This window comes from Lepidothrix coronata, unplaced genomic scaffold, assembly GCF_001604755.1.
Source record: "Lepidothrix coronata isolate B3197 unplaced genomic scaffold, Lepidothrix_coronata-1.0 Scaffold150, whole genome shotgun sequence".
Taxonomy (NCBI): domain Eukaryota; kingdom Metazoa; phylum Chordata; class Aves; order Passeriformes; family Pipridae; genus Lepidothrix; species Lepidothrix coronata.
In genome coordinates, this window is record NW_016690330.1 from 2,104,770 (window position 1) to 2,130,816 (window position 26,047).

The 26,047-nt window shown below is 37.7% G+C and overlaps 1 long non-coding RNA gene across 2 annotated transcripts in view; it reads right to left on the reverse strand.

Moving 5' to 3' along the window:
• Positions 1 to 8,818, reverse strand: part of LOC108504026 — an 11,578-nt gene extending 2,760 nt beyond the window's left edge. For both annotated transcript variants that reach the window (XR_001876971.1, XR_001876970.1), the window contains exon 1: positions 8,568 to 8,818. This is a non-coding gene — a long non-coding RNA (uncharacterized LOC108504026). The remainder of the gene's footprint in view (positions 1 to 8,567) is intronic.
• Between the last annotated feature and the right edge of the window lie 17,229 nt (positions 8,819 to 26,047).

Sequence of the window (26,047 nt, forward strand, 5' to 3'; positions counted from 1 at the left end):
AGACATATGTAAAAATTACAAAGAAACAAAGCAGAAAGCTCATCACAAACATCTTTGATTTACAAACCTATCTTCCAAAGGTTTTAAAAGTGGATATTCCCAATCTTCAAAAAACCCACTAAGCTGAACCAGTGGTCATTTTTAATTTTCTATATTAGATGCAAAAATGTATTTTTTTTTTGAAAGTGTTTACAAACAACTGTCACTTCTAGTATTGCCCTAAAAGATGCAGTGCTTCGTTATATAAAAAGATGGCCTTGCCCTAGGAATTTTACAGGTGATTTAGCTTTCTTCATGCTAGCTGATCAGATCTATAAAGCAATTAGTCATGCACATATGGTTTTAAACATTTGATTTTCCTTACTGAGTTTTCAGTAGAATAGGAGTAATCTACACTATCAGATTAGGGATCTATCAGGTCCAACCCTGTGTACTTGATGACAGGTACTTGTGAGAGGTGAGATGAGGAATCAATAGTTTTGGAAGGAAATGGGACACCATTAGTAATTTTACATAGTTCCAGGAAATGATTGAAACCTGAAATTACTTGCCCTTAAGAAATTTTGATATTTCAGCATTAGTATTTACAGACAACTAAGGAGAAGAAGGCAACTATCAAAATGATTTATGAAACAGTAACTTTTCAAAAGTTTTCTGACACTTTACCTCAAAAGTTTTACTTGAAAAAAACATTATTCCAAATTCCAAATTCTAATTTCACATTCTATTGGGTATTATCTTAACACTGAATGTTATCAGTCTTAAGATAAGTGTTAGCTTGTTAATATGAATTAGCCTGTTGTCCTAGGAGGAGACTTAATTTATGTGTCTTATCTTTTTAGAGTCCTCTTTGACAAGATTCTTGGACAGTAAATATCTTTGTAATATTCTGCAGTCATGAGTTTTTCTGTCTGTTATTCAGGAAGATCACACCAAAAATCATGAAATATGTATTACTTTGCCTTGGGGTGAAAGGAGTATGATCCAGCAACATACATTCCTAAAATTTATATCTGGCACAAATAAATGTTAAATTGTCCAAAAAGCAGAAAAAAAAAATAAAAAAAAGAAATTTAAAAAGAAAAAATTCTAGTTAGTACTACTAAAACCTTTACCATTTCATATATTTTTCTTCCAGATCATGTGGGTGGAAAATAATTTGGTTTTCTAATCAATCTGGTTGAGTAGTTTTACTCATGAAAATTCTGCACAAAATCTGAGAGTGCTGAGTAGCGAACTGTATTAGGAGAGCTGTCTGGTTTCTGTATGTGTATTGCAACAGATACATTCCTTGACAGTTTCAAGTGTGGGATTCCATGCCACCTGAAGAAGGCTCTTCCATGCACATAAAGAAGGCTCTTTATGTGCATGGTATGGAAAGTGAGTGAAAGCTAATGAGGGACAAATTATTGGATGAATAGGATGCATGCTCTGGGACACTGAAAGAAATACATACTGATGTTTCCATTTGCAGACAATATTCTCCAAGAAACTTTAAAAAAAAAATCCCTATGTAAGGGGATAAAATTTATCCGTCTGTGTAAAGCATTACCATTATTTTTTTTAAGCTGGCACTCATTACAGATAAATATGCACAAGTGAAGTCCCAACTATTAGTATATATTTGTATATATATTTATATATATATACTCATATATACACAAACAACAGCATAGATTGACAAAATAGATCTAGTTCTACCCTTTGCATCACTTGTTTCATTTCAAGATCCAAGTATAATCAATTCCAAACTATAACTGGTTGAGACTTTTACAATCATTTATTTTTTAAATAAAAAACAATTAGAAACAAAGTATGTTGTACGAATATACCAGATTTGGTGAGACTGTCAACAAAAGGGCTCTTCAGCTGTCCACTGGATTTTCTGCTTAACATGATACTCTCTGGGAGTGGAATTTTTGTGAGCAAAAATGTCTTTGTAGACAGAAAAATTTCCGTTTCAATATGGGTTTGAGCAACGTATCTACATGTAACATAGCACATAAAAACCTGCTTTCTTAGGGAAACTGGCCTTATGAGACTCCTTTCTCTTTCTCTTTTTCTTTACCTATCCTCAACTAACAGCTTTTGAGCCTGTGGCCAGAGAAGTAGAACTATCAGAGAGATGAAGTTCTACTAAGAGAGCCTTTACTAATTGCCTCGATGGCAGAAGTCAGCTTTGTGTGTACTAGACACCTGGGAATGTACATTCACCTCCAAAACATGGTTTCCTAGGAGACTAGGACTCACCTCTCCCAGGGCTCTTGGAGATACTAGCTGTTTGTAAATGCATTAGTATTTAGCATTTAGCTTGGATGATAGGAATCTACAGGATAAACTATTTTCCCCAGGGATGTTTCTTTGTTGCTTTGGGGTTTTTTTTAAGAAATATATGCACATTGCCACACAAATCTGCACAGGAGCATGCTCCAAGGGACCAAACCCTGTCATTAGGCAAAGTCAGCCAAAGGAAGCCAGGAGGCCAGTAGGGAAGTGTCTCTGCCTGTCTGTGGAGAATAAATATGCTGAGGCCTGGGAACTCTCCAAACAGCTGCATCTCTCTGTGAATAGTATTGGGAGTGTCATCTACAGAAATGGATCCTCCATGTGCACAGAAATCTCACCTCTAGAACACAAACTGGCTTGATGGCATCTGGCCTAAACCTTACCCTTCCCCTCCATAGCTTTAAATTCTACGTGTTTGGCTGATGTGAACTTGCAGCAATTAAATGATTTGTGTGTGTCCAGCTTGGCCCTCTTTTGAAGCTCCAGGGTGTCAGAAGCTGTGTGAACCAGCCATGAGGCTGCTAGACATGAAAGCATCATAGTCAGGAGTCATCTGGCACTTCACTGGCTGTGGACTATCAGCCAAAGGCAGCAAAGAGAAGAGGAAGGGATGAAACTGCTATTTCACTGCACAGAAAATGCCATACAAAGAAAGGAGTGCAGTCATCCTACATTCAAAAATTCTAGCTGGCAATGAGAGAAATCATGCTCTGCTGCACCTCACACAGGGTAACCGTGTGGTGACTCACAAAGTCCATTGCACAGGAGATGGAAATCATCCCACACACCATGCATTCCTCTTATACAGACTAAATGAAACATCTTTACAATAATTAATACTGTGGATCACTGCCAGAGTAAAAAACAACAGAAAGAAAAAAGTTCAATTTGCTTGAAATCTCTTAGTATTTTCTTTGTAGGTTCCTCTTTTAAAATAATTTCAGTTAAGGGTAAGCCTACTTTGATTTGAATTTTTGTTTGATAACTGTTTCCAAAGTGTTATTGGAAAGTTTTATATGAGACACTGATGGGACAGAAATGTGGATCCATCTCTAATCAACCAGCTTATAGGGTCATATTATTTCACCTCATTTTTTCCATCCCTTAGGTCCAGAAGATTTTTAACTAATCACGGACAGTAGCCTGCATTCAGTCGGAAGGTGTGAGAGGGACTTCCTTCTCTTCTGCCCCATACCTGCCTTCAGTACCCTTAAGAGAATGAGGGTTTTTTCTGAAAGAAGGTCTTGATCCTGGGTTTCCAACTCCCTGGTATCTTTCCTGACCAGCAAGCTGCAGGCTATGAAGGGGGTTAATGGCTACAACCACCTGTTTGTGAAACTGCAGCTTATGCTTAATTCTTTGACTGTAACATTGGTTGAAGGGCAGGTATTTAAGGGCTGACATTAACTGATGAGTGCCTATGGCTTCATGAGCAATTATATGTCAAATGGGCTTTGATAACTCATCTCTTTCATCTCTTACAACTGTGAAGCAGAGTGAGAAAGGAAATCTTTTTCATTGAAGTTTAAATATTTCAGCTCCTCTTTGCCGCAGAGATTACCAGGTACAGCATAACTGCTCATGTGAAGTTGTGGTAACTTGCTTGATTGTCCCACCTTTAGTTTCCTTTGGGTGGTAAGCATGAGGTCCCATACTACTTCCTAATGTCCACCTCAAATTTCTCACCATTTTAAGTTCTCAACTTCAGGATAAAGGCTCTGAAATATATCTAAAAGTTAGCTGCTGTTGTGAATATATTCTTTGGTTTAAGAATTTACTCTCTTGTTTATCTGTCATCATCCAGGAAAATGGCCTGGAAAGAGCTTATAACTAGCTAATTTAATGAGTCTTATTCACAGTCTTGAGAAATTGATTACTGTCACAGTCTATGCAATCCTACTTTCTGGTAACTAAGGACTTAAAATATTTAATGTCTTCTAAGTACTTCTACATATGCAGAAGAGAGTGTGAAGGGAGGGGTGAGTTTGTTAGATTCAAAATAAGACAAATATTATTGCTTATTGCTAAGCAAGGCAACAAAAATATTTTCTCACAGATTTCTAACATAGAAATGCTGTTGTTTTTGATACAGTACTCAGCATCCACAGCTTGTTTCCTAATAATGCAGGTTATATTAACTAAATTAAAGCAATGATTAACCAAATATTTGTCAGATAGGGAAACACGATGTCCTAAAGATGAGAAAATTAGCATAACTTTAGTCTGAAGGAAAAAAAATAAATCTCTAAATATCAGGTAGCCTTATGCAAAGCTCTGCTACATCCTTCCTTTGCTCATGAATCTGTCACCACAGAAGATACAGTCTCTGATAATACCTGTACAAGTAGGTCAATGGAGAGAATCATTCAGCATTTCTGTGGAATGGCAGAGCAGAGCTGATGCCTGAAGTACTATCTTTTAAAGAGCCAATGAATGTCCAGTATTGCTTATTCTGTGCATTGTTTGAAAGAGGTGCCATGTAGAAGATACTTCCTGAATTCTGCACTAGACAGAGTTCTCAAATATGCCTACAACTTAGTTCTGTCAGAATTGCTGTCCTAGTAGTTTAAGTTAGAGATCACCAGGGCATGAATGGCAGAAATTGTATGATCTTCTCATTAAAAAAATTAGTTTAGCCTTTGGGATGTGTGAAAAGCGGGAAAAAACCCCAAGCAGATAAGACCATAGTTGTATTTTCCTTTCCAGATAGAAATTGTGGGTACAGCACAACCTCAAAGACCTGCTCCCATGCTTCTCTCTAAAGTGACCAACCAGTTTTCCTATCATTATTAGCTACTTTTCTTAGAAAATAGCACCTGCTTATTTTTCCAGACTGAGTAACATTCAGCTAAGTTTTATGTATACTCTTTCCTCTTTCTAACACTCTTGTGTCTACAGAAGATGGCTAGAACAGTGGTTTTCATCACATTACTTTTTTTTCTTAGCAGAACTTAAATCTTTTTCCCGTGAAGCTGTGAATCATAGCATATCCAATTCCTCCGACTTGAGAATTGCCTTGTCAATTTTGCATTTCTGTAGAAAGTCCATGGACTTACAGGCCACAGATTGAAAGCCACTGTATTAGAAATGCCATCTTAGCTGCTCCTTGTTACTCCTTTCTACACTCCACCTGGAAGAAAAAAATCCCCGTGAATTGGATGTGAAGCTCTGTTTTGTCTGAACATCTATTTTCTTACGTCTTAAAACTGAGTTTGTTAAACATGTGTAAGCAGGAGGGGGTGTGGGAATATGTTGCAATGACTGAAGAGCATTTTCTACTTTCTGTTTAGCTTGGCCAAACTCCTGCTGAAAGCTGCCAGTCTCCTGAGTCCTTTCTTACAATCACTCATCCCTAAATATTTCTGCTGCTGTTATAAGATAATTCCAGATTTTCAGCTGCAGACCTGGCATGTCTATTGTGTGGCTCATACTAACTGTAAGTGGCCAGATTTTCCTCTCTGAGAAAGAGCATAACAGAGGGTGGTATTTGGTCTGGCAAAATACACAGAGTTTTAAGTCTGAAATGTCTAATCTTTTTAATAGAAGTAATAGATACCTGTGTATTTCAGTTAGCTGGTCAGCCAGTCAGAGGATACTCCTGGACTTAGCACTGAAAGCACTCAGACAAAACTCATGTCTAACATTTGCTGGTTTTTTGGCATTCCTTACTAGAAATGATCTCAGCTATAACGGAAGATGAGAATCATCCATGAACAGGAACGCTGCTAAACTCAAGTTGCACTGAAGGCATGTGTTTGTCCTTGTTAAAGATTAAATTAAACTTTTACAACAAAGTTGGCATCTGTTTATTAAAGCACAGGGTATTGGCTGCTGCATTTCATATTAGAAAGAGAAATTGAATAGTCATAAAATAAAATCCCTAATTTCTGTGTTAAGTTATAAGTATAGGAGGTTATCTTCTGACTAACTTCTCTGAACATTATATACATGAAGATAGTTTAATAGGCAATAGGCTTTCTCTTCCACCAAAGACAGGTTTTCATTCTTTTGATTCTGTCCTATGCTCACAATAAATTCAATCGTTTAACAAGCTTTCCTGCACAAAGAGTTTGTTTCTATTTTAGCTTTCAGTTCATCACTAGCTACAACAGAAATGTACTGTTTATATGATGGCTTTACAGTTCTAACATCATATTTCCTCTGGAGACTGAGAGACCTAATGCCCTCAGATTTCTCATGGTACTTCTAGCTCTTGTATTACAAATACACTTGGATGAAAAAATACGATTAGTAAAGGAAAAAGTATTGCTGCACTCAAGTGATGAAAGGATGCCCCAAATATACCCATAGCAATTATCTATCACTCAGACCTTTATTGTTCAAAAGCAGACATCTCTGAATTTCCAAATAGGAGCAAGAATGGGACACTCAGTGTTATACAAAATGTCATCGTAAGTAGGAGTCCTGGGGAGCTCATAGCATAGAGAAGATACAGACTTCACGGTTCAGACACAAGTCTCTATGTTTTAAAACTTTTAAAGTCTTTATCTCACATTGCTTATTACATGATGCAGTGCTGTGTGATCTGGGTGCTTATAGGGCACAATGCTCTCCTGTATAGGAATAACAGTATTTATCCCAGAAGCAGCAGAGTTGATAATTTGGTCTACTCCTCAGACATCTGAAGTTTCCCTGCCTGAACTATTATTTTGGCTGAACTATTCAGCCAACACATTTTGGCTGAAAAATGTAGGTGTATGCCACGAAGCTCATGCCAAGTAGCTGAGACATCTAGAGCTATACTTCCTACTGCACACAGATGATTTGCGATTGTTTATATAGTTCTGATTTGTTCTGAGCAAGATGTGCATCATGAGGAGAAATCATCTTTGAAGCAGGAACAGTGAGTTCAAGGCATCACAGCATATATGCACGTGTCATAAAATTAATTTGTGGCATGCATAATGAATCTAGAGCTTGTTGTAATGACTATTAAGTCAAGGTTATGAGCATAGCATATAGACCCAGTGCATCTTATGTGTGGAAGTCACTGCCTATGAGTTGTAGAGATTGTTTTAGGATATTCATTGGCTGTTTGACTTGGACTTTTGGCTACTGGATGAAATAGAATAATTCTACAGAATCCAGGCTTTTTCTAGTCCCAACTTACTCACCTTGTACTGCCTTTGTGTCAACAAATAGCTGATTTGGAGATAACTCTATTGTCTGTGCCTGGTACTACCTATGCCTTACAGACAAAACTGTGTCTTAGGACTAACTTCTTCAATGAGAGAGACTAAGTGCAATCTTACCTTTTCAGGCAGTGTGATGCTTTGCACAGCTGGCTAGATTTCCTGACTCTGTTAGGGGATGAAGAGAATCTAATAGTTCATTTTGTTCCAGCTCCTAGGGAAAGTTTCATGCTCTTTTTATCTCTCTTATGGCTAGCTGGTTACAGGAAGGAGGGTTAGTAGTCTGTTTCTCACGTCTTGGGATTTTACTCTACAAACTACTCATGGAGATTTCTCATCTCTCCTGCACATTCTCATCCTTCCCCTGCTCACGCTCCAGTTTTAAACCTGCGAATCTATGAACCTGAACACTTTCAGCTCATGAGCTCTGTTCAATTCCTGGGTAAATGTACAACCAAATAGCTGTCTCAATTCACTGGTTCTGTATAGCATAGCCATTAATAAGAGGGCTGTAAGTCTGATAGAGCTAGATGACAATCCCATAAATCACCCCTGGTTCTGAGTTGGCATTTTTACTTGTCCTTCTTGGCCTTATCTGTCTCTGATTGGTTAAATAGCTTTGGTGGGTTGGAACCAGGTGGCAGACAAGCACCCAGCCAGTAGTTTGCTCTTTTGTTTGGATAGGGGAGAGGATTGGAAGGACAGAAGCTACAAAGCTTATGGATTGAGATGAGGACAGGAAAATCACCAGTTACTGTCATGGGCAAGAGAGACTCAGCTTAGGGGAAAGAACTTAATTTATTGTCAATTAATATAAATATTTAGTTACTGATTTGGGTATGGGAAACAAACAAAAAAAGACACAAACTTAGAACACTTAGGCAAAACACATTCCTCCTCCTTTCCCAGGCTCAGCTTCCCTTCAGACATCACTCCTCTCTGCATGGTTATTGCCACAGGGTGCATTCAGTAGTGCCTTCATTCAGACAAAAAGTGATGCAGGGTTGTGGTAGTTTTAGTCTAGGCCTTCCTTGGTGACCAGTTTGTAACCAAGGAAGTGGCCAGATTACCTGGTATACCCTACGATTTTTATGTAAACCAGGGGTATAAGAAGAAAGGAGGAGAGACCTTTGCTTTCTTTCCTTCCAGTGGCTCTGGAGGTGCAGGTTCCCTGCTGTCGGTTCTGCCATGTTGAGTAGTGAGGCCTGGTAAGACCTTATCGACCTTGGGAGATGGAGGTTGCCAGCAGTTGTTCCAGTGTGATTTCTGTTGTCCCAAGGAGAGTAGTAAGATATTCTTTTGCTAATTCTTTAGTTTGCTAGATCTTGAGTTTCTGATCACGTGTATATCTATTTTGTTTGGGTTTTTTTGGTTTTTTCCCTTTCCCCTTCCCTTTCCCTTTTCTTTTTGGAATTGTACATATATTTCAATTGTATATAAATGTAATATAAGTGTAAATATATTTATATATATTGCTTTAGCTGTGTCTCTCTAGTTACAGTTCTCTTTTTTTTTTTTCTTTTCCCTTGGTTTTGGGGGTGAGGGAGCTCTAGCCCCACTGTCTCGGCATCGGAGCAGCCATGATAGAACGCGTTCACCAGGCTGACGAGTGTAATCTTTTCGCAAGTCTTGGAGTTCTGCCGGGATTATTAATCGCAAAACTTCAGTTTCCATTCTCGGGGGTTTTACTTTTGGTAGAGGTGGAGGTGGAGTTCTGGCACTGGTATCAGTATCGATCCCCTCCCCATTACCATATGACTTGCTTTGATCTCCATCTGACTTGCTTTGATCTCCATCTGATTTGCTTTCATCTCCATCTGATTTGCTTTGATCTCCATCTGATTTGCTTTGATCTCTCATTGGTCGTAGACTTACGCTGTCGGGCATCGATATCCATGACTTCCTTGTCCCTACAGGGGCAAGAGGTATCTCAGGTGGTGTAGTTTGAGTTCCACTTTCAGTGGACGTAATAGAGGCAGCTCTGGTCTCAGGTGACATGATTTGAGTTTCTGCATCAACCTTAGCCTTCCGAGAGTAGTCCACAGCAGCTTGATAGGCACTCGCCAGGCCCCAGTACAAAGCAAAAAACTGCATATTTTGGTCCTCATAAGAAAAACACCCTTCTGCTAAATGATGTGCAATCTCATCAGGATCAAACACTTGCTCTGGTGTGAAGCTCCAACTAATGGGAGGTGTCACACATCCTACCAATTTGCCAAAATTTGCCCACATTCCTTGCCATCCAGAAACTGGCTTTTTCAAGGCCCTTCCCAAAGTTCCAGCGAATCCTTTTGAGGTTCGGCCTTTCCTGCAGTACCACACCACCTTTCCAATGTTAAATAGCACTTCCATGGCCTTTATCCATAATAGCACCGTTGCTAACAATTTAGGTGAGGATTGGGGCCAATTCTAATCCTAGGGACCTCCGTTACTAGGCCCTTGATGTCACAATTGAGGAAAGGCAGGAATTGGTAGATGCCTTCCGGGTTAGTTTTCACAGGATATCCAGAAACATATATAAAAATGGCCAGAATGACCAAAAAAATGAATAAAAAGGCCATGTTTATATATTCTTTCCCTTTGTTCCCAAACAATAGGTATGTTTATATAAACAAAAGCCTCTTGGCAGCTCTCCCGGCAGTGTCCCAAAACAATGGCTAAGTTTATAGCAACTTGGCTCCTTTCCCAGACTCTGTTCCCACAACAATCATGGCAAACCAAAACAAACCAGGAAGAAACACCAGATAAGGTGTGGTGAGGTTTGGACACTTGGCAGGGAACCAGCTTCAAACCACCACAAGGGTGCAGGTTGCAGTCTGGACATGGGGACTTCTCTTTGTCACTCCTTCCTTCTAGCTTATTTCCTATGGTCTGATGTGGGAGCCTCCTGGTCTGCCATCTTTCAGGAACATCTACTCTGCCACAGAGCATCTCCTCCTCCTGTTGCATATGTTATGTCACTCAGATTTCCTCCTCCTCTCCCCATTTACTCCTTCTCTTCATCTTCCCTTCTCCTCTCTTTTTGGTATCTTGCCCTTTCTTAAATGTGTTTTCCCTGAGGCATCACAAGTCTGGCTGATGGTGTCTGTTGGTGTATCTGTTGGAGCTGCCATGGGGCTTCCAGCATGGGGTGTCCCCAAATTTCTTCTCACAGAAGCAACTCTGCGAGCCTCCCTCTACAAAAACCTCAACACTGGCCCCCAATACACAAGTCACAGGTGTCTTCTAGACATCCAGATAGCTATAGAAGCATTGAGGATTTGTCCTGTGAAAGTATGGAGGGAGTATTCTGACAGAGAGGGTTTTAATCATAGCATGAGGAATGTGTACCAATTTAGCACCTTCATGCCCAGGGATCAAGCATCTTGAGCACATTGTGCCTCTCAGGACAGTCTGGTCATCAGCCTGTCCTTTGGAAGTGGAGGCAGTCCTTCTGCTGCTTTCCACAACCCCTCCATGAAGGTTTCGTGCTCTGAGATGTCTAAGAACCCCAGCATGGACTCTGCAGCTCTCAAAGTATCCTGTAGTATGTATTTCTTAAATTGTACAGAGGATAATGATATACAAATATATGTGAAATAAAGATATATACAGATTTTCATTAAAAGATAGTATTGAATATGAAATCTGAAAAACAGTGTACTGCAGTGACCCAGGGTATAATCACAAACTGAGATACTGAGAAGAGACATGAGATAAAGTTATTGTACCGTTTGCATTACTTTTTATATTTAATGGTTAGATAAATGTTTTATACAAATCAATACAAATCAAACTTAGTAACAACACAATCTCTATTCAAAGATGTGATGAATTTCTGACATTTGGAGTAAACATTACAGAATTCAAACACAGACTTGATGTCTCCATTTAAAAAACTGTTCCTCCAAACCCATTTGTTTTTAATCATCCCACACTGAAATTTACAATTAATAGCAGAGATTATTTTTTTTTTTAATACTAGATTTTATAGTCAATATTACTTTTGTTCTCTGGAGCCTTGTGCACAGATTTGTTAAGTACATTGTGTAATAAATAACTTGCCAATTTTCTGTCAAGGACAGATGATTTGTTAATGATGTTATTTTTTAAAATAAAATAAATTGCTGCTGTTGTGTCAACTTGTAAAAAAGTCTAGGTTTTGTTTATCTGAGAAGGAAGTTTTAACAACCTTTTTGATTTATATGCTCACTGAAATCTAGTCTACACTTTAATGGCAATTTTTGCATTCTTGTATTTCCAGTACCAAGTATTTATTTTCTTCCTAAGAGGAATTCTAATCCCACCTTTCCCATCTGGATAACTAGCAAAAACACAAGTTACATTTCGAATGTTTTAAGAGACAAGGAATCTCTCCATCAGCCTATGAAAATCACCACTGGTCAGAAGATAGCTGAAGGAGTATTATGGTCTCTTAGTAAAAGTCTTCAGTTAAACAATCTTATCACAGTTTCTAGCGAGGCTTCCAATTCTATACAGAATTGGGATGAATCCACATGTATTTATTTGATTCTTCATGTCTCTGATTGAAAGAAAGAGCACCCCCAGGGACTAGTGCTGCAACCTTCACTAATTTTATAAAATATGTCCAACAACCCAGATTCTGGGAACCCAGAATGTGTATTCAGTTTAATCTCAGATACAAGTTAACGTATTACAAAGCATACATTTTTGTATGCTTTTGCAAAACTTAGAGTTAAATCACAAATGAAGACAGAATTTTTTTAAACTTATTTTTGGTTACCATCAGCTATAAACATTTTGTGAGAATCAGTGGGAAACTGAGGAATAGAAACACTTATGAGGCTTGTATACTTAAGTGTAGTGAGTGATGGACATATCCATGAGAATTCAGACTGGACAGAGTTGAAAATAATCAGGCTTTACAGAAACGATGCTCCATAGGGACAGAGAGCCTTGAATTATCCCTATATAATTTGAAGTTGTTGGACAATCAGTTGGTCTTTATGTCACAAAAGGCACATACACATTTTCAAGTTTTTTTGCTGTCTATTCTTTCATCATTACATAGTTCACATTGCAGAGATGTTAATTCATACTTAGAGTTTCCTCTTCAATGAATCAGGTAGTTTCTTGACAAAAATACTCATGTGAAAACTAGGCTACAATCTCCAGGGAAGGCCAAGACTGTCCAGTTGGGATGTGTTTTACCCAGGGACAACAGGGCACTGGTCTTATGCTTATATATAGGAGAGGAAATCTATCTACAGAGGTAAGTTAAGCAATAAAGCTTAGAATTTTAGCTCATCATTAGCAGATGTCTTTAATCATAATATTTGTCTAGATTTATATAGAAACAAGATGCTTTGCAAAATCATTTATTGAAGGTATAACTTTGCTTTTGCTTTTATCTTCCATTTCTGATTTTTTTTTAACTCCACCCATTGTCTTGTTAAAAACTGTATTGTTTTGTTAGGAAAAATGGTTTTCATTCATAGAGTGCATTGTGGGTAGGTCATTTAGGGTTAATATAGGATTGCTAGGATTTCATTTGTGTGCATGGAAACCATATAATTATGGAAGGTTAAAATACAAACACAGACAATTGTGTCACACAAATATGTTTTAACTGCTGGAAAGTATTTTAACAGGATACAGATTCTACATGCTGTTAAGATGAATTCAGAAGCCTTAGAATCAGTAGAAAAGACCATAATTAACAAGAACATTTCTGGCAAGAATAATTCAGTCAAGCAGATGATTAAATGCATTATTTATGGACTAATATTCCTTCAATGGTAAATTGAGCAACTCACCATAAATCTCAGGACTGTAACACAACTTTATGATCTTATGACTGCTTTATGTGTCATAAGCTTGATGTGTCATAAGAAGAAAAAACATGTTTGCAGACAATGATGATTATTCATCTGCTTGTCTCAGCTCTAGTCAGATCACGAGTAGAGATGTCACATTTACTAAAAGCTTACAAGTCGTTGCTAGGATTCTATGTGCAAAAGCTGCTGAAGTAATTAAAAAACTTACTGATCTTGAAATGGGTCTGGAATCAAGGCATGCTTGGCACATCTGAGGAGGAGCTCACCTTTATCTTTAGCCCGTCTTTATCTAGGTGTCTTTCAGACTGGTGAGTTACTGTAGCTAATTTAGACCAGGCAGAAAGTTGTTAATGCTAGATGCTAAAAACTGACACTATAGAGGGAATAGTGGTTGTTTGCAGGCTAATCCAGCTATTTGATCTGTATAATTTGTTTCATTACACACTAAGTATTTCCCCTCTGTAAAGAGAAGTCAAATCTCTTTAAATTTCTAATTATAAACATATAAAACTACTGTGATTGCTATGAATGAAAGGCTTTTTAGTGGATATATGGTGGTTTGTACACCAAAACTGCAAGTCGTTGTAGTGGGTGACTCCCTGCTCCAAGGGACAGAGGCACCCATTTTGTCAACCCAATCAACCACCTAAAAAGGTTTATTTCCTGATGTGGACTAGGGTCAAGGAAATTGTGGATGACTGTGGAAGCTTGTCTGACCCTCTGACCCTTTGCTGATATTTCATGCAGGCACAAATGATCAAAAGTGACTACAGAGCTCTGAAGGAAGTAGTCAAGAGCACAGGGGATCAAGAAGAGCTCTCAATCCTGCCATTGAGGGAAAAGGGAGAGAGAAGGACACTAATAGGATAATTCCATAATTAGCTGAGGAACTGGTGTTGGCAACAGGTTTTTGGGTTTTATGGCCATGGGATCCTGGTGGTGTACCAGTGTCTGCTAAGGAGAGGTGAGATCCAGCTCACTAAGCAGGGTGAAGTTTAATTTCACCAATAGGATGATGACCTCATAAGAAGGTCTTTAAACTGAGAATGATGGGGGAGGGAAACCAGGAGATCTGTGGGGGATTCATGGACAGGATTGCTGAGCAAGTGCCATAGGGTAATGTGACAGGAAGAGATCACAAAATCAACAGTTTTTTGGTTGCAGGTTGTGTGTTTAGCTTTTTTTGTCCCCCCCAAAAAGGATATGCATTCAAAGTCTGTCTAGGGATATTTCAGAAAAGCCACCAAAAAAAGACTTACCACAAAATATCAATCTATGTAACTCTTGGAATGCAATTTCATGATCAAAGCACTTCACTATAGTGGTTATGTTTGCCAATATTCATTTAATAAAACTATTTTCAGATAGTGTTCTTTCTTGGTCTTTATTTTCATTGATGCAATGGTAAATCACCATCCAACAATCCAGATATCTAGCTAAAGAGCAGGGACTGAAGGTGTTTTCAGAAGTAGTTAAGTCTCTTTCTTAAAAGAAAACAAAGTGACTACTGTGAACAAGTAGTGTAATATAGGACAAAAAAAGTATGACCAATATCTTGTTGTTTAGTCTGGGTAATTTTTTTTATGGCTAGTCCTTGTGCCCCACTCTGCACTCAGAATTAAAAGGTGAATACAAAAAAATTGGCTGTGTGATCCAGAGACTGATGGTTACCAAGTCCTCAGTACCTTTTAAAGCCCTAAGAACTACCTGAGAGTGCTCACAGTCTGAAGCAAGTGTGTTCAGAGAAATTTAGCTGCTGATGAAAGAGTATTAGCCCAATCCCATCAGTTTGTTCTTGAAACAGGCCAAGAGCTCGCAGTTGGGTAGACACTATGGTAGGGATAACATGTTAATCAGTGATAACTTTTTGTTTCTTTAGACTCTAAGAGGCTATTAATGTATTATTCATAACCAGAGCAAATCTATAAATAAGAAGACTGAAATTAAGAGATAATGCCAAGATTAGAGTGAAAAAATTTACTAAAACTGACAATTATTGCAAATGGGAATCAGGAAAAGAAGCAATAGTTAGAGACAGTGTAGTACTCCTCTTGGAGGTACCAGATTTTTAGCACAAGTTGTTAGAGAAACAGAAAGCAAATGCTGTTGCAAGACAGTGTTCCCAATTAAATCATCATCATGGCTGGGCTTTGCGAATGAAGACTTGGGAAAGGTCTCTACCTACGTTTGTAACAAGCACGCTGGTGGCTAAAAAGGCCAATACGAGACAGGTATGTCCAATTGCAAAAGGCACAGTAGAAAGACTCCTTAGGTGGTAAATTCTGCAAGGCACGATTCTTTTTGCGTTGCCTTTTCTCCTCAAGGGTGATCCTGTGTGCGTTCTCAAAGGCATCAGCAGTGTTATAGATGGTGTGTCTCCAGACCTCCCGGTTGGAGGCCAGAGTAGACCAGTTATGTTGATCAATATGACCAAAGCTGAGATGTTTCAGGGAGTCCTTGTATCTTCTCTTTGGGGCTCCTCTCATGAGGCAGCTGAAAAGCTTGGTAAGTCATACTTTGAGACACAAATAGGAGGCTAAATTACAAAAACGTGAATTGCTGCAGTTCCTATGAAGGATTATAGTCTTTCTATAAGCAGAACCTGTACAAAGATCAACTAAATTTTGTAAAACTTCAGACATTTATCAAGGTAGCACAAGATATGATGTAATCTTCAGTTATTCTGCTTGAAGACTAAACTTTGCAGAAAGTTATATGTGTTTCCCAAATGAGTTCACAGCCCTTATCTGCATAGCTATGGTATACAATAAACTATTACTGTAGCAACTGTAGTAAACTAGTGCCCATATGGTTTTAAGATTTGTTCTCTAACATCTCTGAAAGGAAAGAGAGTGCAAGCTGCAGTACAAGGTAACGTGTAGTGTTGGAAACTGTGGGGTTTTTTTTCCAACTGTATGTTTGACAAAATATTTTCAATGAGCTTCCTTAGAATGAGGGTTGGAAATTACATTTTGGCAAAAACTTGATAAACACAGGGGAATAAAGGAGACTAATAGCTGCTGTTAATACAATTGTGGGTCATCATGGTCATCTAGTGCTACACTTCCAAGTTAATGCAGACACTAGTTTGTCTTTGTGCTTACCACAGAAAGAAATCATTCAAGATAGCAAAATTATATGGCGAACTTTCTATAGCTTCCATGAAAAAACGCATGTTAACTCAAAATGCCAAGCATGTTTAATCCAATAGGCCTGGCTGCCATTTTTTCCCATATATTGTAGGGTTTAATTGCACCATGTGACATTATTTCATCGTGTATATAGAGGGTGAAGAATTTGCCTTTGGAGCTGCCTTTCTCCGGTGGTCATTGTTCCTCTTCTGTAATGCCATAACAGACAAGGCAACGGACATCAACTTTTCCTCAAAGTAACACGTACCCTATATAGTGTTCTTGCTTCTGTCTTGCACGTACTTGTTTTATTCCCTGCTGTAGCTCCACAAACCAATGTGAACCTGCTTGAGGAGCTTCTGCAGAACATAAAAGATTTTCAGTTGAGCTTTTTGCTTTACAGTCTGCAAAAAAAATGCCAGTTTCTGTTTGAACTTTAAGTGCCTTTGGGTCTAATTTAAATGCTAATTTTGGTGTATTTTTTTCTGTTGTAGGTATTCTTGATCATGACTAAATTTTCAGTTTCAGGAAAATCTGAGAGGTAGAGTTTCATATGAATAACATCTGAGGTAAAACTGGAAAACTACTTCTGGATCTAATTCTCTCAGATGAATGTTTGGATCTCTACTTCCTATAAAATAAATAGCTGAAGGATATATTTAAATCTGAACATATTTAAGAAATCATTTTATTTTAAATTCTTCTGCTTGCAAAATAAACAAATGCAGCCCTCCATCTGCATGCAATGCCTAAAGGATTTATCATAGCAGAAGATTTTTAATGGAACTCCATCTTGAGAACATTATATTAAAAAAAATGTCTAGATCAGGCCAGAAATGCTCATCAAGAAGATGAGCAGAGTTCTTCTGAACATTTGTTGCCCCTGTTCCCTGAATGCTTCCTTGCCTGCCTGGGTGTGTATGTTCTCTGACAGACACCTCAGACACCTGTGTGTGATTCTCCAAGGTTGTAGCAGATTCCCTAGGGAACAAGAATCATCTGGACACACCCAGTAATTCTCAATTTATATCCCTCTGGAGAATATATGTCATTAACTGTCTTTCCTCCTAGATAAGATATTCTGCCCTTCACTAGGGCTTGTGTTTTTCTACTCAGTGTTGCTTGTATAATGAGAAGAACCACAGCTCCCTTCATCATTGATACCTACAGATGACAATGTGACTTCTGCTGTACATTCTGAATTATCCTTTGATTTATCTTTAAAAAACCCCAAATTAATAGACAATGAAGTGGCCTAAAATGAGGAAGAATAAGGAAGTTTCTTCTCTTTATAAGATTGATGCTCAATTCTAATTATGAACTTCATAGTAAGCACACATCCTGTCTTTGCTCTCAGACTCAGCCTCAAAATTCAGATCTATGTAGAATTTTTTTTTACTGTCTATAGTTACACCTTTTGGGGACATTATGTTCTCACTTGAAGCTGTCATTCAGATTCTTTAGTCACCTTTGTAAGATTAGCTTTCTAGATGAGTGACTGTTCCACAGCTAGTCACCACAGTGAGAAATAAACTCATAAAGTGACTCAATCCACTGTTCTACTTTCTTTCCAAAACTGTAATAATCTGAAGAGGTGTTAGTCTCTCTCTGGAGACCAGCAATAGAACACAAGAAAATGGAATGAAGCTGCGTTGAGGAAAGTTCAGATTAAACATAATTCAAGGTTCTTTAGTAAAAGGGTAGTCAGTCACTCAAACAGCCTCCCCAGGCAAGTGATCATGGCATCAAGCCTTCCAGATTTTAAGGTGTATCTGGATGATGCTCTTAGTCACATGGTTTAGGTAGTCTTGTGAGAAGCAGGAAGTTGGACTTAATGATTCTTATGGATCCTTTCTAACTTGAGATATTCTATGATTCTTGTAATTTCTAGATTCTTAAGTTTCTTAGCCAACAGATGGAATATAAAAGACAGCATGTCTGATGGGGAAGAAAAAGCCAGACCAAATTAGACAGTTCCTTACTCACCATGATGCTTTCACGGATCCTATTCTTAGAGATATAACTCTCTTCAAGTACTGGGCAAGACTGGGATCTGAGAAAAGTTCAGTAATGGTTAGCATAAGGCAAATACCAGCTTCTGAGAAGCTGACAGAAATTGCACGTTTGAAGTTACAGATTTAATTTTTAGAAAAGTCAGTGACTACTGGAAAATTTAATCCTAGGCAAATTTCCTTGGTCACTCCAGTTGACCTCGCTCCTGGACATGAAGCAGCTTCATGCACCCAGGGACAAAAAAATCTCATATTCCTGCCAGCTGGGCAGGGACTTTTGGACTGGCTTCCTGAGTTCACATGCCCAGACTCTGTTTGAACTGCTCTTCAGGAATTTCATTCTGGTTTTGTCTGCAATTCCATCATCGTAATACATAGAGACAAGAGGTATCTTTTGGTTCTGGCCCTCTGAGTCGTGCGGGTATGTTGTGGCAGAGTAGAGAAAGCCACTTTTACTCATGCCTGAAACACCAAATCACCTAACCTAGGTGATTTGCTTTTGTGCTAACACTTCACAAGATTTATTTGGAGAAAAAAGCAGCACTCTGTACTAATTCGCCACAGAGTGATCCTGTTTATTCTTGAGAAAATGCGTAAAACATTATCATGGAGAATTGAAAATAATTGTTTCATTCTCCTCATGAGAGTATTTGATGATAATGAGGGACAGGATTCAAAGCAATCGGACAAGATGCAACATTCCCTGAACTTGTTTTAACTGAATTAACTCCAGAGTCTAAGAGAATAGCCAAATTACTGTCTTTGCTTGCTGCAACACTAAGGATGCTGTCAAAAGATCCTTGATCTTTTCAAAGGTTTCTTTGTTATGTTCTTCATTGCTTTGGGACAGTATAGCTAGTATTTCCCTTCCATCAAATGTTTTCCTTGAAATGTTTACTTATTCTTCTTGAAATTATTTTTCTTCTTTGCTGTGGATTTTTCTTCAGCAAAACCAACCCGGCCTGTCTGCAGTCTTGGTTGCCACAGGTTGAAAACTGATGCAGTCATACAGTGAATGAAACTTGACTATTGTCTTCTTTCCATGAGAATGCCTCTTCTTCATTTTCTTGGGAAGAAACAGGATCACTCAACAAATATGTGTCTGGAAAGGAAAAAATAAATGGAAGTATATATGTGGTGCTTTTTTCACCCAAGATCTAATACGAAAAGTTATTCCATTTTCAAGTTATTTAGGCACATTTATATATAATTCTATTCTGTTCATAATAAAAGTGGAATCTTGCTTAATAAGCAGAAACAGACACCTCCAAAGAGATTGGTGGTTATTTTGCTTTTAAAAAATAATCTCCTTAAATCTCCCTTTTCACCCAATTCTGGCCTGTATTTTTCCCCCTTGTATAAAGCATTTTATTCCTGCCAGAAATAAATCTGAGTATGTCCAAATTTATATGAGTCAGAGCTTGGAAAATACACCAGTAATTTTGCTGGGTCTTCTGGACAGTGTCCATATGTTACAAAGTGTTTAATAGGGTAATGTAGGTTGTTTAGTTTCACTGTTATTCCAGTTAAAAAAGCACCACAACAATCATTTCATGCATGGATAGAAGTTCAGTTTTCCATCAGCCCAAGGCTAAGCAGTTCTATCCTGAAAATTCTTAAAGTAATTCCTGTCTTCTACTGGCAAATGATGGTGCCTTCCCTGAGGCAAATATGCCATAGACACTTCAAGTCTTTTGTGTAGCATAGGAAATAAATGTGCTCACACATAAAAGCAACTGTTTCTCTTACTTGATTTCCTCTTTTTGCTTTTTTCTTTTTTTAATTACAGTGAAAGGGTGTTGATATGTGAGCTTGATAAATTAGATCGACAATACAGAATGATGTCTTCTTCTAGTAAATTTATCACATATATTGGGGCTCTGGCTTTTTAGTGTGTCTTAAAACATGCCTTTTGATGGAAACATCAAGATTTTTTCAGAGAAAGATGAACAGTAAGTACATCATTTACTTTAGACCCCTACCTTTATTCAGTAAAAAAATTTCATGGCCTCAAGTAATACACAGGGTTTATAAACTCCACATGAAACCTTGGTTTGAGCTTTGATGGACCTATTTTCCACTTAAAATGTTGACTTTCATTTCTAATTAAGCTCTCCTATCACAGTTACTTTACATTTTATTCCTGTAATCTTGGAACAATTCAAAATACTTTTGAGAGTTCACAATCAAGACTGTTTTCATAGCCCAAGCTTCTAGTTAGCTAGACACACATTTTGAAAGCTATGTTGACACAAAAATATTTTGAAAAATGACAGTGACGTTCACAAAACCTAAAAATCAAAATAAAACCTTTTGTTAAACCTAAGTACTACAAAATTCTGTCAAATTTCTCACCAATGAACTGGCACGGTAAAGCTCTTTCCAAAGAAGTTTCATTCATGACCAAACAGATTCTAAATTTTTCTGTCTTACCAAGCATTATTCTAAACAGATTACACTATTTTCTTCAAAATTTCTGAGAGAAGACATGTTCATCAAAGGACACCATAGTAAAGGTGGTTTTAATTGACTGTTAAAGTCAGTTTACCTAGGGATTTTCCGAAGCCACTTGGATTCATTCCAATGCCCTGTACAAGCTTTGGACACTCATACATGTAGCAAGCCACTAAATTAAAGCTTCTGCATCCCTGTCAGCTGTAACGAGGCAGGTTTAACCAAACACAAAGACAGACATTTCTTTCTAGAAAACAAGATTCCTGGTAAAACCCTGTAAATTATGTTGGCACAATCACCATAGATCTGTAAGTAGCATGCCTGGTTTAGATTTGGGCTAAAAATCTAGAGTAAGTAGAGTAGAAAAATCATTTCATGCACAACTAGTACAAATCAGTGTTCCTAATGCTTTGTTTTGAAATGGGTCATTATCCTCACACATACGTTGCTTTTTGCATAATTTACATTTGCATGCGATTTCTTTCTATGCAACTTTAAAATATCTTTTTGCACGATATTGATCCAGTCTCCACTTTTTCATAGAAGGAAGAAAATAAATAGTTTTTTCTTCAAACAGGAGCATCTGTGAGAGGTACTCACACCATTGGCATCTACAGTTTTTCACTTCCTAATGAAGAGACAGTCTTGAACTTCCAATATTAAAGATCAAGCATGAAATACTCAAACAAATGCTCAAAGTGTGAAATACTTTAACTGGTGGATAGCCTACTATGTGAGAAAAGGAGACGGTGAAATTTGGCAAGAAATCGGAAATTTTTCAGGTTCATAGCAATTTTTTTCCTTCCTCTTCTTCCCCTCCCTGGAAATCCATTAATATGGCAAAAAATTTAATAGGCAAATTGTTAACTGTTATACCAAGGGAAATGTAGAGGAATGATGTTGTGGTCAAAGAAGTGGAATCTAGATCTGTGATAGCTACATTTGCTTAAATCTGCCTAAAGCCATGAACAAATGACTGACAGAAAAAAGCTACTACTGAAGGAGCTGGGATGTCCTCCCAATGACACTAGTGTCACCTCCTGGTAACACTTTTGTGGTCCAGATCTGAAGCAATAACTAAGACCTAGATTTGACAATGTATTTTGCATTCCATTTCCAAAGCTGCTCCCAAGAAACAGGTGACTTCTACAAATAATTAAAATGTACTTAGAGATGAAATGATCCCCAGCATAGCATTCAGTTGTTCTTTTGAAGTTTGTTTATAGACCTTACATGCCAAGTGAAGTAGAAGATATTTTCCAACATTCGTGTCTGATCAAGTCAGAGTTGCTCGTCTACTGAGATATTTATTTTTACTTGATTTACTCTCATTTGGATGTGCCAAATAGTCTCCACCTAGATAGCAGAAGCTTGATGTCACAAAAAATTGAAATTAAAAGGCATGTGAGGAAGAAATATTTTTCACACATGATTGTCATTTTAAAAAAATTACTTAGTAATTATTTGGTCTTTAGTGAAACCATGATCACATGTTTATGCTTAGAAACGCTGACAATTCCTAGGCACAATGACAGACGGAGGAATAATTTTATTAGTGCAAAATATTGCAGACTATACAGAAAAGTAGTGGACAGAAGCAAATCAAAGAATCGCAGAATCAGAGAATTGGTCAGCTTGGAAGGGACTGCAGTGAGTCATCTGGTTCAACCTCCCTGCTCAGGCAGGGTCATCCGAGAGCACATGGCACAGAGTTGCATCCAGACAGTTCTTCAATATCTCCAGTCACGGAAACTCCACAGCCTGTCTGGGCAACCCATTCCAGTGCACAGTCACCTGCAAAGTACTCACTTTTTTATTTCTTCTTGAAATGATATTAATTAAATTCACTCATAACGCACCCTTGAGTTCCATTATCACATAAACAAAATACTGTCACAATAAGAATGATAAATTTTATTAACAAATATATTATTTACACTCTGAACAAAAATGTAACAGCTGGCACTCCAGAATATTAAGTATTTAAAAACAGTGCTCATAGTTTCATTCACTACTTCCCTCACAGCCTACTTGCTGCATTTATTTTTTTTTATTATCCTTCCTCGAGTTTTAATACACTCAGGGAAGTGGTTAACAGATATAGACTGTGGAGAAACCAATAATGTGTGTTGTTTGTTACTTTCCCATGCATGATTCCTTGGTGCTTTGTCTGTGGCTGATCAAAGTGATGGCAAACATGGTAGGATAATTTTACAACATGCAGGAGATATTCTGTTAGGAAAAGGTCAACGACCGCAAACTTGTTTCTTTTGAAGTTTCCAGAGCTTAAAAATGTGAACAGTGTCACTCTGCCAATCTTAATCTGGAATCAAAAGCATTTGACAGGTGCTCACCACATTGAAGGACTGCAGGTTAGTTATTTACTCTATTCCCCTTCTGTAAATAAAAATGTTTAAAGTTGCCAGATTTCATTAATCTGGATAGCGAACGAACAGTAAATTCAGCATTGAGATCTCACTACTTAACCTTACTTTTAATGATCAAAATGATACAAAGCAAGCTAGTGAATTTGGCTTACACAGTTTAGTGAAAAGTGTGTTTATTTTTGATATTCTGTGCATAGTTATTGGTATAGCTTAGCTCCCTTACATTAACAGTTTCTGCCTTAAGAGAAAAGGGGAGCAGCAAAATTTCAGAGCCTGGAACTGTTGTTCTCACATCTTATCCCCTTTCGTCCTTGCAGGAAGCCTCAGAAATGTTGAATTGGCAAACAATGATGATAAGTGCTGTGAGGTTCATAGGCAGATATTTCCACACTCCAGATTTTAGGTTATTCTGCTGAAGTTGTTCACTTCAAAGCGAAAACAGCTAATTGAGACTATTCTACACCTCAGTTTTTCAAAATCAGTTTTTAAGGATTTGAGCAATAAATTCAGCTACTTGTAGAAAGCAGGGGTTGGAAGGGGATTTGCCTTGGTTCTTTCATCTATTCCCCCCTGTACCATCCACCTCCACAGGTGGTCGGATTGGCCCTTCTGTTATTTCTGACAGGTGTCTGGAAAATGCCACAGTGTTATTTGGATAATCTGCTCTAGTTCATAACTGCTTTAATTGCTCAATCACTTTTATTAATGTTTGTTCCAAATTATTTCTGACCTTTTGTATTTTCAGATATATTTATGCATTTTAATCCTCATTTGTGTCTGCCCTCTGATTTTTTTCCTGAATATATCCTCACTTCTTTTTCAAATCTTATGTCAAATGCCATATTTTCTAGATTGTTGATGATTTGTGTAGGTTCTTTTAACAGTTTTTTTGCCCCAAGCCAGGAAATGTACACCATTTAAGACCTTAACATCACTGATTCATGTGGAAGGATTACTTCATATGTTTTAAACACAGCAGTTGCCCTTCACAATCCTAGGAGGAGTTTGTCTATAACTGTGCAACTGATTATCCTATCCATTGTATGACCTTGCTTTTGGTTTTCTTCAGTTAAATACTAGTTTTTTCACAACTCGTATTTCACTTGACAAGGTAATTTTGAATTCTGTCTCTCAGTGTACACAAAGATGTGATTCCAGTGTGTATGAAGGCTTTGATGTGACCTAATTGCAGCCTTCTAATATGAGAAGAGATCCTACAGGAAAGATGGAGAGAGGCTTTTTACAAGGGCATGTAGTGACAGGACAAGGGGCAGTGGCTCCAAACCGAAAGAATGTAGTTTTAGATTAGACATAAGGAAGAAATACTTTATTTTGACAGTGGTGAGGTGATAGAACAAGTTACCCAGAGAATTTTAGGATACCCCATCCCTAGAATTGTTCAAGGCCAGGTTGGATTGGGCTCTGAGCAACCTTGTGCAGTGGAAAATGTCACTGCCCATGGCAGAGAGGTTGGAACTAGATGATCTTCAAGGTGTTTTTGAACACCAACCATCCTATTATTCTATGATAGCCCATAAATATACTGTGTATATTCTCTAATCCAGCATCATTAATGAAAATATTAGTACTATCAAAATTTGGAACAGGCTTATATTCTTCCTTTATTTCTTTATGGAAAGTGAGGACATGTCAGCTATGCATATCACCTACCCAAAAAATTCTTTAAATTTTTTTAAAGAATATATTAAATTATTCTGATACTGTTTCTTGTTGACAAGTTGATCTTGGTGGCTTTATAATTCCTTGTTATCTTTTGATGTTTTTCTGAAATTTGATGTTAAAGCACTTGGCCTGTTATTCCTTTGTTCCTTCATTTCTCACTTTTTAAACAAAAGTATTGTCATTCTCTTCAGGCTCAAAGATAAATGCTAGCAATTTGGGATTTATGTGAGACATTTTTCTAGGTCTGCTTTTATGAACTACATTGGGCCCAACCAACTCCAGACTTTCTTAAATATGCCTTAACATTTCTAGTTTATTTATGTTTCCCAGTGCTGCTAAACGTGTTTGCTGCCTGACAGATCCCTACACAATGACTTAGTGAAGACTGAAGGCATAAAACCCTTGAGCAGTCTCAGTATCACCCAATATTTTTATTGAGTAGCTGACTGACTCATTTCTTCTCTTTTCAGCTTTTTTACCGTATAGGATACTCTTACCTTTTGTGTCCTTTGTTGATTGCATCCCGTTTCTTGCCTTATCTTTCTGAACAAGTCCAAGTTATTATATTATACCAATATTTGTGGCACCAGCCACCCATCTTGTTGACACTTCCTCCATTTCCCCTTTCCTTCTTACCTTGAGATATCTGCATGAGGATGAATTTCTACATACCACACAAAGATTACACAGATGTTTTAAATTCACTGCCTTGGAGACAGTATCTGTGTTATAGTAACAGATCTTACTCAGCAACGCAGAGCACTTTCAGAGTATAAATTATACATAACTTTGATTGGCAAAAATTACCATAGAGCTTGTTAGAGATTATTGGTATCTTGTATAGTAGGGCAGTGCTTGAAAAGTTGGGAAATAGATTTGGCACAAAAAGAAACTGATTAAACAGGGGAGGGTTTTGTTGACTTGTTTGGTTCATATGGCTCATTTGCCAAGTATCATAATTTAAGCAGAGAGGATTATGAGGGTCTGTTAAATGTTAAGTAAATATTTAAATACACACACATACTCTGTGTGATGGTCTAATTTAATAGTGTTTAATTTCCTAGTTCATGAACATTCACTTTCAAACGTATCAGTTTGCAGCCCTTAGGAAGTCCTTCTTTAAAGTAAAAATATCTGCTAAGT